Genomic DNA, 14694 nt, shown 5'->3' on the forward strand with positions numbered 1-14694 from the left:
CCACAACTTCTGGTAAAAGCTATTACTGCTAGGGATGAAAGATGAAGTAAAATATGTGAAAAGTACAGAGGGAATGCATTGCTGACATGAATTATATCGTAAGGGTTTTACCGTCATTGTTGATACATCTATCTGGGTTTGCCTAAAGTTAAGGACATAAAGAAAGGGCCAGGCACGGACTGATTTTTTTTCAGTTTTGAAGGACTGCTATGCTTTAACACTAACAGGAATCACCCCACTGAAAGCAATGAGGCTGGTCCCTGTAGTAGAACACAATTTGTTTCATTGTTTAAGCTGCACTGTGTAGGTTTAACTTGCAACTTCTACAAGATATAATAAATTGCAACAGTTACCAGGCATAAAAATATGCTAACATATACAAGCATTCATGCCAGACTATTGAATAACATTGATGTTTGTTTTTTAAAGTTATTTTAGGCTACCAAGGGTATGGAAAGCAGTCTAATACCACAGAGCATGGGGCAGCTGCTTGAACACTATTTTTCCTGAAAATATTATACTGCAATATTGGGATCATTCCCAGGGCTTTTGAAAAAATTGCTTTGTTTTATTTTCCATCTTTATTTGAGTTCACGTCTTTTACCAATTTATTTTCAGCTTGCCACTTTTCTCTGGCACAGCCACTGCCTGGTGTCTGTGGGTGGGGCCTGTGGCCAGTGCTTACTCCTCACTTTAGAGGCATCACCTTATCTTTCCTTAAACTCCTCAAAACGATGCCTGAAGCATGGATGCTCTAACATAACTGGATTGCATAGACCTGCCTGGTCCCATTTGTAATGGTCCCTACCGTTTTTGATTTACTTGTACAAAGCTTAAGCTCGTTATCTAATGGTTGACTGGCCCTGTTGGACCCATTATTATGTTAGCCAAGTTTCCCTTGTCTTACCTTTTTACCTCCTTGTGTGAGTCCCCTCTGACATTTCCTGCCTTGCTTTGCTCTAACTGTCCTTTATCTTCATTCAGTTCACTGGCTTGTAATTTCACATCTTTTCTCTGATTCGATTGTGGCCTGGTTTTTGTGGGCGAGGTCGATAGCCAATGTTCCTACCGACCTTACTGGCCTTGAGACTCTTCAAATGACACTGCACAGAGCGAGTACACTGCTGGCCCCTAGTTCAGTAAGCAGAGATAGCGGTGCCAGTCACCCCTTGCTCAGCTACTTCTCAGAGTTCTCGCACAGTTTCAATGGCCAGCAGCAAATCCTTGACTGCTGTGTTCCAAACTCCCCTACTATTGCTGCCATGTTTTGCTGCTGCGAACGTGGCCACTGCACCTGCAGCACATCACCTGCATATCTGCTACAGATGCCTCTTCTTTCCCACCACAGGGTCCCCCCTCACACAAGGCCAGCCTACCTCCAGAAACCTCAAAGGCTCTTACAACAGCAACCTCAGCTGCATGTACACCAACGCTCCCTCCTCCCTAATCATTCTAACAATAGCTGGGACATATTCAGCTTTGAAGGTTCTGGCCTATTAATACGAGGAGGGGCATGTGTATTACTAGCTACTGCTAGCCAGTAAGTGATTTCTTTCGCATAAAGATATATTTTTCTGTTTAGCTCAGGTAAGGTGGTTGCCAGAGAGTCACAGCAGGAATTCAGGTCTACCCCAGTCCAGCTTCTGGAAAATATACCAGGACAGGGAGGTACTTTAAAGGGGGGGGGGGGCAGACCAGTTAGTGAAAATGTGATAAAATAATGGTCAGACCACACACAAGGGAAAATTGTGAGGTTGGACAAGGAAATTGATTACTTCTCGGATTAATGCTCAGTCTGTACTTCACCTGTTGTAGAGCTTGGTACATTAGGTTATGCTGCTGGTGGCCAGTATGATTCTGTAGCTATATCTCTACTGTTCCCTCTAGTAATATACCTCTGATAATAAGTGGAGGATGCTGGATAGTGGAATAGAGTCAAGTATTTCTAAAAGTACTATACAGCTGTACTTTGAGGAGAACAGTAGACACCTGTAAAGAGAGAGAAATTGATGATGATGAAAATAGGGATGAGTTTATCTTTTGAGGATGATTTCATGATTTAGGAGAGTACTATATCATTGTCATGGGAGGCAGCTTTAAGTGAAATGACGATATTGATTACAGAACTGGTGTTCAGCGATTTAAATGAGGCTTTCATTCTACCTGGTTGTGTTTATTTTGAAAAGCAGTGATTAACATTAGCTGATTTGTATTAAGTTTGTTAGTAAACGATGAGTGCTTGCATGCTTAGTTTGAAAATCTTAAAATAGGCTTTGCATTTTATTGTTGAGTTGGGAGTTGGTGCTGTACCAGAATTCAGTCTCTATTTTGTTCAAGTTACGATTTCATGTTGTACAGGTTAGCTTCAATGTGATGAGGGCTTCAGGGAAACATATTTGCCCAAATATTTAGCAAGTATCCAAGGGCCATGTGTACAAAAATCTACAATTGTGATTTCCTAATTGTGCTTCCTACTGAATCACAAGTATGAAATCGCAATTCGTGATGTAAGAAAACGTACATATTTTAAATAGAGATTCCTAGTAGGTCGCAAATCGACCTAACTCATTAATATTAACGAGGTAGGTCGCAGTTTACAACTCATTAGAAATTATAGTCGTCACAGGAGTGGTGGCCTGCAGGGGTCAGCAGACAAGCATGTATGTTATTGCTTTTAAATAAAGCAATTTTTTTAATGCAGACTGTTTTCCTTAAAGGAAAACAGGATGTGTTTAAAAAAATTAACATTTCCGTATTATTTTTCAGAGTAGGCAGTGGTCTGCTCTTAAAAAATATTTTGTTTAACATTCTGAAATGGGAAGGGGTCCCATGGGGCCCCTTCACATTCATGAACTACTGCCACCTGTTTTGAGGTGTCTGTAAAAAATGAAAGTTTTGCATCAGTAACTCAGTTTTAAAACATACATGCACTGCAATTCGGTATTTGGAAGGTATGCCCTAAACACACCCCTTCCTAATTCCTAAACGCTAAACTAAATTGTGAGTCATTAACAAGCTACGGAATAGCAATTTGACACTTGTACATTGAAAATTGCTTTTTTAGGGTTGCAAACGGTCGAGTGTGTGAATCGGCCCGTTTCTGACCACAAGAAAAGTTCTGTGCCAATAGCCACAAATTTCCCATTTGTTGTTATTTAGATCTTGAGAATGTCAACATTCATATGGTTTGAATAATCTTTTGTGTGCAGTTGTATGTTAATATCAATCCTGAGAAAGAGAATTGCACTGTGCACTACTGGAAAGCATTCACTTTTGTAACTGGCTAAAAGATCAGTAAGAGTCTGTTGTGGAGATGCTTTTGAATAATCAGTGACTTTTGCTTTTGATTGGCATTAGTGGAGTATGGTGTTAACCTTTATGCAGAACAGGAATACTGTTCAGTCAATCCCAGGATGTTGTAGTGTCACGCCAGTGATGTAACTGGTCGCTGGGCGCTACTACGTGAGAGAAGATTGGAGTGGTGGCAATACGCTCCAGTCATGGTGTTCCCCCTCTGCATTTTGTATTATTGATCGTTACCATTGGTCATGTGACCTAAGTGTTAAATAAAGGTGTGGTCGGGGTGTGGCATTTAGAAACGGCAGACGGACGCACAAGAGAGTCTTGCTGCCTAGTGCCGGACTAACGTCTCACGCAGCCACAAAAGAAACCAGCCAAGTGTGTCGGGTGTTATTATTAGGTAGTGCCGGCTACCGCCGACACTACAGACGTAAGAGGTAAGTCAATTGAGTGCCCTGCAGAAGCAATGATTAGGTCGAATGTGCTGTGTTTGGAGGTTTTATACTTTGAGAGATATATTCCAAAACATTTAGGTGTTCCAAGATCGCTTCTTTCATGGACCTAGTAACAGTTATAACTTGGAAATTGAAGTCCCCAAAGTACACGCTGGGAGTGTTGATTATACAAGTGGAAATATGACAAATTCACTTTGTGTGAGTGTTTTTTTTTTTATTGTAGCCATTTGATTTGTAGATGGCCAGCTTCCGGGAAGAGCGGGAGGGAAGTTGTGTAAAGGTCAAATTTTGTAGTGAATGGGCCTGTGAGTGTTGTGAATACAATATGTGCACGGGTCATAGTGGGTCTTCTCCATGTTTTACATCAATATTTGGTGCAAAAATATATACTCATTTTGGATGAGCTTATTAGATATGAGGCATGTGGTTAGTGTGAACTATATTTTTGTGATGAACAGTTCATCTAAATTATTTATGGATATGAAGTAGTCAATGAGTGTTACACGTGCAATGGGCATTGATATCCACAAGGTATTAACATATGGTTTGTCTCGCGTTTTGTGGAGTTGTGGTGTGTTTAATAGATGGTGATAAGGTTGTGTGGCAAAAGTTGTTTGTTAAGGCTTTTGTTAGAGTGTATGAAGGTGTAAAAGTACAGAAAAGGAAGATGGACTTTTGATGCACATGATGAAGGATTACCTGGCCAATGCGTAATAGGTTCAAGCCCTGTGGCATTCCAAGTTCTAACAGCAGGATGTCACCCTTTGCTTTCTTTATCCGAATGGCTAGAAAAGGCCTCAGCGGGTAATTCCGATGAAAAGTTAAAAAAGAATTAGCATAGGGATGGATGGTTACTGTGCTTGCAAATCAATGTTCCTACTAGATTTGGATCAAGGCTGATCTACTTATAACTAAGTCTAATCTGAGGTAGCATGGCTAAAAACGATGGGCTGGACTGGGATGCACTGCTGGGCAATTGCCAGGGGCTAAATCTAATCCAAGCATTCCGTCCAACACTGTGTTTTTCATTCCAAACCAATGTGTAGCACGACAAACATTGCCGGTGCAGGGGAGGGTAGATTCATGATGTGCATATGTCTCGTGGCTGATTGTGGTCGAAACACTGGTTATGGGGTTCAGACCCCTGAGACTTTGTATGCTTCTGTGCCGTTTGTACTTCATCTTTTAGAAATCTCCCTACTACACAGAGGGTCTGAAATGTCAGCTACATGATTCAGTTAGAGAAAGAGCGCTCTGTAAAACATAACAATTAACTGAATGCATGTTTTAATTTTGTGCAAAATGCCCTTACATTTGTAATTGTGGTGTCAGTCCGCTATTATGAGGTAGGAACAAACGGAATATTGGGTTAATTGATTTGCTGTTTCTTGGTCTTAGAGGAGAGACTTGATAAATGCCGTTACTTCATAGCCCGAAGAATAGCTATTTTCTTGTTTTATGAAGAGAAACATGTAGCAAGAATAAAAATGTGTATGAGTAGATACGTTGTATATGACACTTAATAAATGTAGTCATCACTATGCATTACACCACTGATCATGAAAAGCTAATAGTGTGGGAGGCAGCGCCAGGCATCCATGTAATTTGTCTGTCTTAATTACATTAAAGAAAAAATAAACTAAAGCCAAAGGGGAGCTTCAGGACATAGGGCCAGATTTACAGGGCCGTAGCACCACCGAATTGTCTCTTTCAGTGACGCTCAGGTGGCGCTTTTCACTGCACCATATTTACAAGACGGCGTTAAGCCACTTTTTGTGACTTGGGGCCAGATGTAGCAAAATCCGGCATTGCGAGTCGCAAATTGCGAGTCGCAGTGCCGGATGCAGGATGGTGTCCCTGACACCATCTGCGAGTCGCAAGGGGGTCGCAAAGGCCCACCTCATTAATATTAATGAGGTGGGTCGCAATTCGCGACCCCCTTGCAAGTCACAGAACTCACAGGGGTGGTGGCCTGCTGGTGACAGCAGACCACCATGTCTGTGACTGCTTTTTAAATAAAGCAGTTTTTTTTTTGTAATGCAGCCCGTTTTCCTTAAAGGAAAACGAGATGCATAGCAAACGAAAAAATGAAACGTGTCAGTTTCATTTTTTCAGAGCAGGCAGTTCTGCTGAAAAGGTTTTCAGGGCCATTCACAAATGGGAAGGGGTCCCATAAGGACCCCTTACCTTTTGCGAATGGGTTACCACCAGTGTGACACTGGTGGTAACTGCGAATTGCTTTGCGACCACGTTCGCGGTCACAAAGCAATTCTGCATCACGATGCACCTCGCAAATAGGAAGGGGAACACCCCTTCCTATTTGCGACTCGCATTCCCATTTTGCGAGTCGTTAACCAGGTTACCAACTCGCAAAATGGGAATGGGCATCGCGATGTGGCTTTTGCGCCTCGGAAACAGCGATTTTTACTGTTTGCGAGGTGCAAAAGCCTTGCTACATCTGGCCCTTAATGCCTCCTTGTCAATATGGGCCCCTTTGACACAGTTTTCTGCCACACGGGGGGGTGCAGTGGGTGTTGCTGTGGGTATTCCACCTCAACACCCATTGCTTTTGATGCTGCTCCAGATTTACAAGAAGGTGTAAATCTGAGGCAGCCACAAAAATTAAAGGCCATGAATGATTCTTTGTGTGCAGGAATGTGTCCCTTCCTGCATATAAACAATGATTCCAAAATAACGCTTTGGTACTTATATGTGTGCTGTATTTTGCAGCACACATAGAAGTGCCAAATCACCATTGTAGATTGTTTATGTGCAGAAAGGTGTGCCTTTCTGCATATAAACAATCTATCCCCTTAACGCAGACACACTTACGCTATGGTGCAAGGATGCCTGCATTGGTGCAGGTAGCTTAATTCAGAGCCAACACAGGGGGAAACAAAGGGCTGCACTGTATTCTTGTAAATATGACACATCCCTGTGGTTTAAAGGAAGTGCATTGTGGCGCTGCTATTTTTGGCACAGCACCGCATTGCGCCACTTCGTCTGGAAATAGGGGCCATAGGATCGAGACCGAGCAGCACATGACAAAACCTCAAATGGCATAAAACCAGATGTTAAGGTCCTATCTTAACCATGTCTCCCACCAGATGGTAACTTAATATAAGCTCTATTAGAATGCTTGCGGAAGAAGCCGTTTGATATGGTGCAGTTTGTCCGTCGCATTCACCATTTCCTATTTTGCTTACTGTGTGCTGAAACTTGTTTTACGTTATGCTAAATTATGCTAATGCAGCCATTGAAAAATATTTAAGATTTTCGACAAAGCAAATTACATTAATTCTAACTAATGTGGCATTTTCATCTGTGGAGATAAGTACAATTTACTTGGATATGATAAACAATAAAAAGCAGAACAGAGGCAAACACAGGCACGCACAGGGTGGCGACTTGAGAAAAATATGCACTAACCACTTGTTGACAGATGTTTTCAAGTTGGGCCATTCTCTGAGGCGAGCTAGAAATGGAATTAGATTCTGTGATTGCTTTCCCTCCCTCTGTCCTGAGGCAGAGGTAGGCTTTCCTCGCAGGGATTCTCTTGTTCTACCTCAGTTGATCGCACTGAGCTATGATGGTGTAATGCAATTCGGCTCAGTGCCCGCAGTCTACCTTTAAATAGATCTTTGTTCCTCAAGTGCTTCAAAACTATCTTGAAGATTTGCTGCGAAATTAATTTCAGCAAAACACAGAAAATAAACATCTGAGAATACAGCCTCTCTCGTAGTAATTTTGAAACATTTTGTTCTGATCTTGTACGGTCCACGGCCGCCTGGAATTTCACTAGTTCCCTTATGTGGATGGGCCTTTAAATTGCGATTCTGTGCAAATCCGTATTAAATAGGGGTTAGAATTGTGAGTTGTGTGCTGATGACAGCACCCCAGCAGTTTTCCGCCAGGTCAAGCTACTGAAATTTACCTGTGGAACTAAGGATAGTAAAGGCCAGATGTATGAGCTTTTGTTTTGCCACTCGCAATTTGCGATCCGTTTGGGAATCGCAAATTGCAAGTAGCAAAATAAAATGTACAACAGTGTTACGTACACTGTTTGCGATTCCCAATGAGGTCGCAAATTACCCACCTCATCAATATTCATGAGGTAGGTCACAATTTGCAACCCCATTGGGAATGGCCACAGTCACAGAGATGGTGACCTGCTGGAGACAGCGGAACACAATGTCTGTGACTGCTTTTTAAATAAAGCAGATTTTTTAAAAAATGCAACCCTTTTTCCTTAAAGGAAAATGGGATGCATTCCAAACAAAAAAAAAAAGAAAAGTGTTCTATCAATTTCTTCAGAGTAGACAGTGGTCAGTGGGTCCACTACCTGATCTGGAAAAATATTTGCACCTTCTTAGGACTCTGCCATCTATACCACTGCTAACCAGTGCAAAAGTGCAGGCTCTTACTCCTTAAAACATGATCACATTGGCTTATCCCCCAGGTGGAATATTTAATTTACTTGTAAGTCCCTAGTAAAGTGGTACTGCATGTACTCAGGTGCCAGTAAATTAAGTGCAGCTAGTGGGCATGTACCACTGATTGTGCAACCCATTTAATTAGCTCGTTAAATATGTCACCGCTTGCCATTGCTGCCTGTGTGTGTGCAGTTTGAAACCGCCCTTTTGACCTGACAAAATAAATCTTTTGACAGGCTGAAACCTTCTTTGTTAATACATGTAAGTCAACTCTAAGATACATCCCAGACAGCCTAGGGGGGAGGGGGCAGTGTTGGACATGTGTTATTACCTCTTAAATGCAGTTTTCACTTTTGCAAGGCTTACCTCTCCCATAGGCTAGCATTGCAGTTACTGTATTACTTTTAATAAGTGATAAGTTCCAAATGGGAGCAGGTAGCCAGTTCATGTTTGGTGTCTTTAGAATAGTAATGAGAAATCCTCTTTCATGGTCAAGTTGGATTTTATATTACAATTTTTAAAATGCCACTTTTAGAAAGTTTGCATTTTCATGCCTTAGCCATTTAGTGCCTGTAGCGTGTCTTGGAGTCACATTACTGGGCATAGTTGACAGTTGAGCGTTGCATATTGCTCCTAGATAGCCACTACTTACACATGAAAAGGCTTTGTCCTACCTCCACACAGAGGACTGCATACTCCCTGTGGTTAGTTTGGAGTCCCTTTTATTACATATAAGTCAACACTAAGGTAGGCACTAGGTAGCCCATAGGGCAGTGTGCTGTGTAAATAAAAGGTAAGACATGCACTTATAAGTGTTACATGTCCTGGAAGTGGAAAACTCCCAAACTAATTTTTCAACACTGTGAGGCTTAAGTCTCTTGTAGGATAACATTGAGGATTCCTTATTACTTTTAATAAGCTGTGATTTTGGACTGAGAGGAGGTAGAACTGCCATGCTTAGTACCTATAGAATTGTAATTCTAAATCCTCTTTAATGGTAAAGTCAGATTTATTGTTACAATGGTGTAGCACTGTGTGTTTGCAACCTGACTCCAATACATGCCTGGGGTTGGTGACAGCTGGGCTCTGTGCATTCCCTTTGGACAGGCATACACAAAGGGAGCTTCAATGTGACTTGGTGGGCCATCCATGTCCTGATGGGCCATCCTGGCAGGATGGGAAGGAGGAGCTGGCCACAGCCTCACATTTACACCTGAAAAGGCTGTGTCCTGTCCCTACACAAAGGACTGCTCACGCCCCTGTAGTTAGTCTGGAGCCAGGGTAGATAGGGAGGATCTCTGTGCACTTCAAAGCCCTTCTTTGAATTCTCCCCCATTTCAAAGGGACCATTGTGTATAAGAACTGGACCTCTGACCCTACCAACACAGTACACTTCTGGACCTGTGGATACTCTGCCAGGAAGAAGGACCACTGTGCTGTTGAAGGATTGCCATTCTGCTGGACTGCTGCTCTGGAACTGATTTCTTGATGTGCAGTCCTGCAGCCTGCTGCCCTCCTTGCCTGGGTAAGAAAGACTGGAATCATATCCTTTGAACCCAAGACCCAGAGTGACTCCAAGAGGCAGCTGACTAGTCTCCTGTTTTCTGAAGTCTTAGGAACACCAAAGACTTCCTCATCACTTGCCATCTGTGAGTCGTGACCTGCCCAATTGGTGTAAATTCAGTCCTGGGCCCTTGGAAGTGGGTATAAAGTGCTTTACCAGCAAGAATCCATGCATCGACTCCATTAGGCTGCTCAGAACCAGCGCAATTCCATCAATGCTGATGTATGCTGCTTAAAGGATCAAGTGCACCGTGTCACTGACTATGCATGGCTCAGAGCCAATGCATTAGCTATAACCGAAAGGATCAGCGATGCTGCATCACCTCCCCTGCCTCTAGCATCTCCCTTGACGTTGACACATACAAGGTATTTTGCAGAGGGCCATGTTCCATCGGAGTCGGACTGAACTTTCAGATTGACCCAGTCTAGCATGACCAAATAGCCCTTATTATTGCTTCATGCTTTTAAGCGCTGCATTTCAATTTATTCTTTGAAAGTTCATAATTCCGGTTCTACTTCTTGAATTGTTGTCATTTTGGTCTTCTTTTGTTCATTAAATTAAGGTCATTTTTTCTAACCAGGTGTGGTGTCTCTTTGTGTGATGTTTTCACTGCTCTACTATTTGATGTGTTGCACAAATGCTTAACACATTACCTAAAAGATTAAGGGGGTCATTACAACCTCGGCGGTCTTGGAAAAAACAGCAGAGGCTGCGGGAGACAGATTACTGCCATTGCTGGCGGTATTCCTGGCTCCCTATTATGACATTTTACCCTGGGCCAGCGGACGGTAACAGTGTTACCGTCCGCTGGCCCAGCGGAAATGTCACATCAACATTGCTGCCGGCTCGTAATAGAGCCGGCGGCAATGCTGATGTGCAGCGGGTGCAGTAGCACCCGTCGCGCATTTCACTGCCCGAAATTCGGGCAGTGAAATGCATGATGGGCTATGCCTGGGGGCCCCTGCACTGCCCATGCCAAGTGCATGGGCCCCCAGGGGCACCCCAAGTCCCTTTACTGCCAGCCGTTCCATGGCGGTGTTTACCGCCACGGACAGGCTGGCGGTCGGGGACTCATAATCTCCAGGGCAGCGGTGCTTGCACCGCTGCCCTGGGGATTATGACCGCCAGGCAGAAGCCTGGCGGTATGATGGAGGGGCCCGCGGTGTGGCCATGTCTATTGCACTACGGTCATAATTGCTGGAGGAACACTGCCAGCCTGTTGGCGGTGTTACCGCCACCTTACCGCCGGCCGCCAGGGTCGTAATGACCCCCTAAATCCGACTGCTCTGTGCCAAGCTACCAGGGGGTGAGCACAGGTTAATATAGGGTGTGTTTGTGACTTACCTTGACTAAGATTGTGGTTCCTGCTTTGACCGGGTTCATAGCTCTACTGACCAGAAATCAAATTTCTAAGAAACAGTCTTACCAGCTACATAAAAATCCCTCTCAGAATTGGTTATTCACCAATAAGAAACTCATCCTTTTATAACATTACGACTTTCACATTCACTTTCACCATCATATTCATTTGACATGAAACCTGTAGATTCATGATCCACCAGTCATAACTCACCCTTTCTTTTATGGACCATTCGCAATAGTAGATTGAAATTCCATAATCTAAATTCTTTTTCAGCTTTAATCTTCTCTCGTATCGTCCTCTCATCTTTCCAATCGCTAACAGTTTGAACTCTTCTCTCATTATATTCTCTAACTAACTCAAACTGCACACAAACTCCTGGTTAAAGATTAATTTTCTGCTTAATTTTGCAACTCTACTTAGAAGTGTACCATACTTTAGAGCATTTTTAACATCTTAAGTGATAGGTAGATCTTCCCATGAGATACTGAAATCCGACAAATAAGGAGAAGGAAATTTATGTTAATGAACCCATTACAAGAAAGACCATAAGTATTCAGAAGCTGTAAGTGGTAGTGTCTTCAGCTGAAGAAAAAGGGAGAAAAGTACATACAAAACAATCTTTGGCCCACATAATATCCACATTTCTGATCAAAAGTTTTGTATATAAATTATCATGGAATCTACTAACTAAGCTTCCCTGACGTGAAAGTTGATTAGGTTTAACTTCACGATGCACTTTAGTTAATTCATCCTCTGTGGAGTCATATCTCAATGGAGAAAGGAAGCACAACAACCAGCCATCTAAGATTATTTGTGTTTTTATCAGTGATTAGATCAATAATTTTTCAGCATTTACTGTCTGACATTTTCTATTGAGATAAAAACATAAACATTTCTTTAAAACAATAATAAACATTTTTTCTGTTCCTTTTGTTCCAAAACAATAATCAAATATCAGCATTGACTTCAAAAGCTCTTTTTTTCCTCAGTTGAGTTCGTTCAGTTCATGATCTCAGTTTTTTCACAGTTTTTACTAATTTCTAATAATCTCTTATGAACTTTCAAGTTTGTTCATCTTATGGTTCACTTTCAAAGATGTACAAGCAACATTTTATTGGACTGGATGACTTTGGATCAAACTATTATTCCTCAGATACAGATGCTAACTATGCCCATCCAGGTGAAGCTTACTTTCTGTTTCGGATTCTTTTCCTTGTATGGCTTTTTGTAGTTTGTGATTCACTTTTACCTTTGTCAGACAGTGTGCTTCAATCCCTTCAGGGTCTTCTATGAGATGCTTTTTTTATCCTGCCTTTGCTTTCATTTACAGATTCTCTTTAATTTTGTTGTGGTTTAAACTCTTTCATTTTCACTTGTGACTACTGCTTGATCTTCTTCACTCATTAATTAACATGACCTTTGATCAGCATCAGCAGCATGATCCTCTGTGAACTGTTTTCTTCCTCTGGGGTTCTTGTGACTTCAACCCTTAACTGGAGCTTATCACTGGTCAGGTCAGAGACTACTTCTTCTTGTTGACTCTCATGACTTTGAATTTGTAACAGCTCTTCACTCTGAATGTTTACTTGAAACTGGCCACTACTGCTGGTACTTTCACCAGGACCTTCAGTGTCATCAACATGAATGTCTATAAGTTCATAGCCTATATCAGTTTCTCCAGTTTTACTTTAAAATGTTCGACCACCTTCTGGATCCACGCTGCAAACTTCAGCATGGATCTGTGAATCAGTGGTTGTTGTCACCACTTCTTCATTCACCACCTTTACTCTTCTTGTGGGAGTGGCGTGGATCTTCTGTGGAACTCCAGCACACTTCACAGCAGTGTTACTCACAAGTATAATGGGCCACACCAGCGTTCCACTAGGCAGTTCTTGTTGACATGTTTCTTGATGACAGCCCAGTCAACAGGATTCACCCGTTGGCACTAGATTTCTTTGGTCGGTACTGGTGCCAAATTCACCTGATAAAGAAAGGATTTCACAATATCAGCTAGATCTTTGCAGTAATCTAGCATGGTTTATTTAATTTTTGAACCAAGTGTGGCTGAAGGAGTGTAAGCCAAATTCATTGCTCTATCCATCACAACTTCATGGGGCAAGAGGCCAATTTTGTGTGGGGTACCTCTGAAACTCATTAGGACAAGAGGAAGGGCATCAGGCACTTTAGTGTGGTCACTTACATATGCCTACTATCCCTCATGGGGTATAGGCTATCAACCAGGACTCTCCAACCATTTGTGTCCTGAGCTTTTCTTTCAATCTGACTCCAGGTGAAACCCATCCCCTTGTAGTCAGTCTTGAGGCCCAGATTCCAGGTGTTTCTTGGTCTTCCTCTTTTTCTTTTCCCTTGAGGGCTCCAGGTGATGGCTTGTGGAGGGTGTGATCTATCCAGCCCTGGCATCCTTTCATGATTCCTTCATGAGCAGGGAGTTGGAAAGTGTACTGCCATAGGTCATGGTTGCTGATGGTGTTTGGCCAGTGGATTTGGAGGATTTTCCTCAGACAGGTGGTGTTGATGAAGGTATGGACTTTGTTGGTGGTGGTCATTGCCGTCCTCCGAGTTTCTGCTCCTTATAGAAAAAATAGTTTTATGTTGGTGTTAAAAAGCCTGATCTTGGTTTGCAGCGTTGGGTCCTTGGATCTCCAGACCTTTTTTTCAGCTGAATGACATCAACCCTGCTTTGCCAATTCTTGCATTGACATCTGTGCCTGTGCTGCCTGTGCTGCCCTGCTTGTCTATGACACTGCCCAGGTAGGTGAAGGCATCGACTGCAAGAGTGACTGCAGTTTTGATGGCCATGCTAGCCTTCAGGATCTTGGTTTTTACCCTGTGAATGTTAAGGCCAAGTTGTGCTGATGTCACTGCCATACTGTCGAGAGAAGGCTCTTGTATTTGCAGATAGGGCCAAGCCACCTGCAATGTTCAAGTAGTAGAGCTGCATCCAAGGTGCCCACTAGATCCCATTTTTTCTCCTTGCTGTGGATGTCTTCATGATCCAGTCTATGGCCAGTAATAAAGAAAAAGCAAAAGTAAACAACCCTGGAGGGCTCCAGTCCTTACTTCAAGGGTTTTGTGAGCTGTCCTATCTTGCAGGTCATGCCCTCTTAAGGGTTCCTAATGATTCTTACAGGTTGATATATGGCACACCATTGTGACGGGGTATTTTCCAGAGTCTCTGTCCACGCGGTTGAATGACTTCTCATGGTCGATGAAGGTGACCTAGAAAGGGTAGGTACATTCCATTGACTGCTTAATGATGATGCACAGGGTTGCAATCTGGTCTGTGCAGGACCTGTTTTTAAAGAAGCTAGCTTGCTGGTCTTGCAACAGAGTGTCAACTTGTTCCTTCATTCTGTTCAGGATGCCTCTGTTGAACACTTTGCCTGGGGTTAATAGAAGAGTTAGACCACTGTAGTTTTCACAATTACTCAGGTCACCTTGCCTGGGACCTTGATGAGATATCCCTCCTTCCAGCCTGATGGCAATTTGTCATCTTCCAAGATCCTTCAAAACATGGGGTAAAGCATATCTACTGATGTTTCAATGTCTGCCTCCAGT

This window comes from Pleurodeles waltl, chromosome 1_1 (assembly GCF_031143425.1).
Source record: "Pleurodeles waltl isolate 20211129_DDA chromosome 1_1, aPleWal1.hap1.20221129, whole genome shotgun sequence".
NCBI lineage: Eukaryota > Metazoa > Chordata > Amphibia > Caudata > Salamandridae > Pleurodeles > Pleurodeles waltl.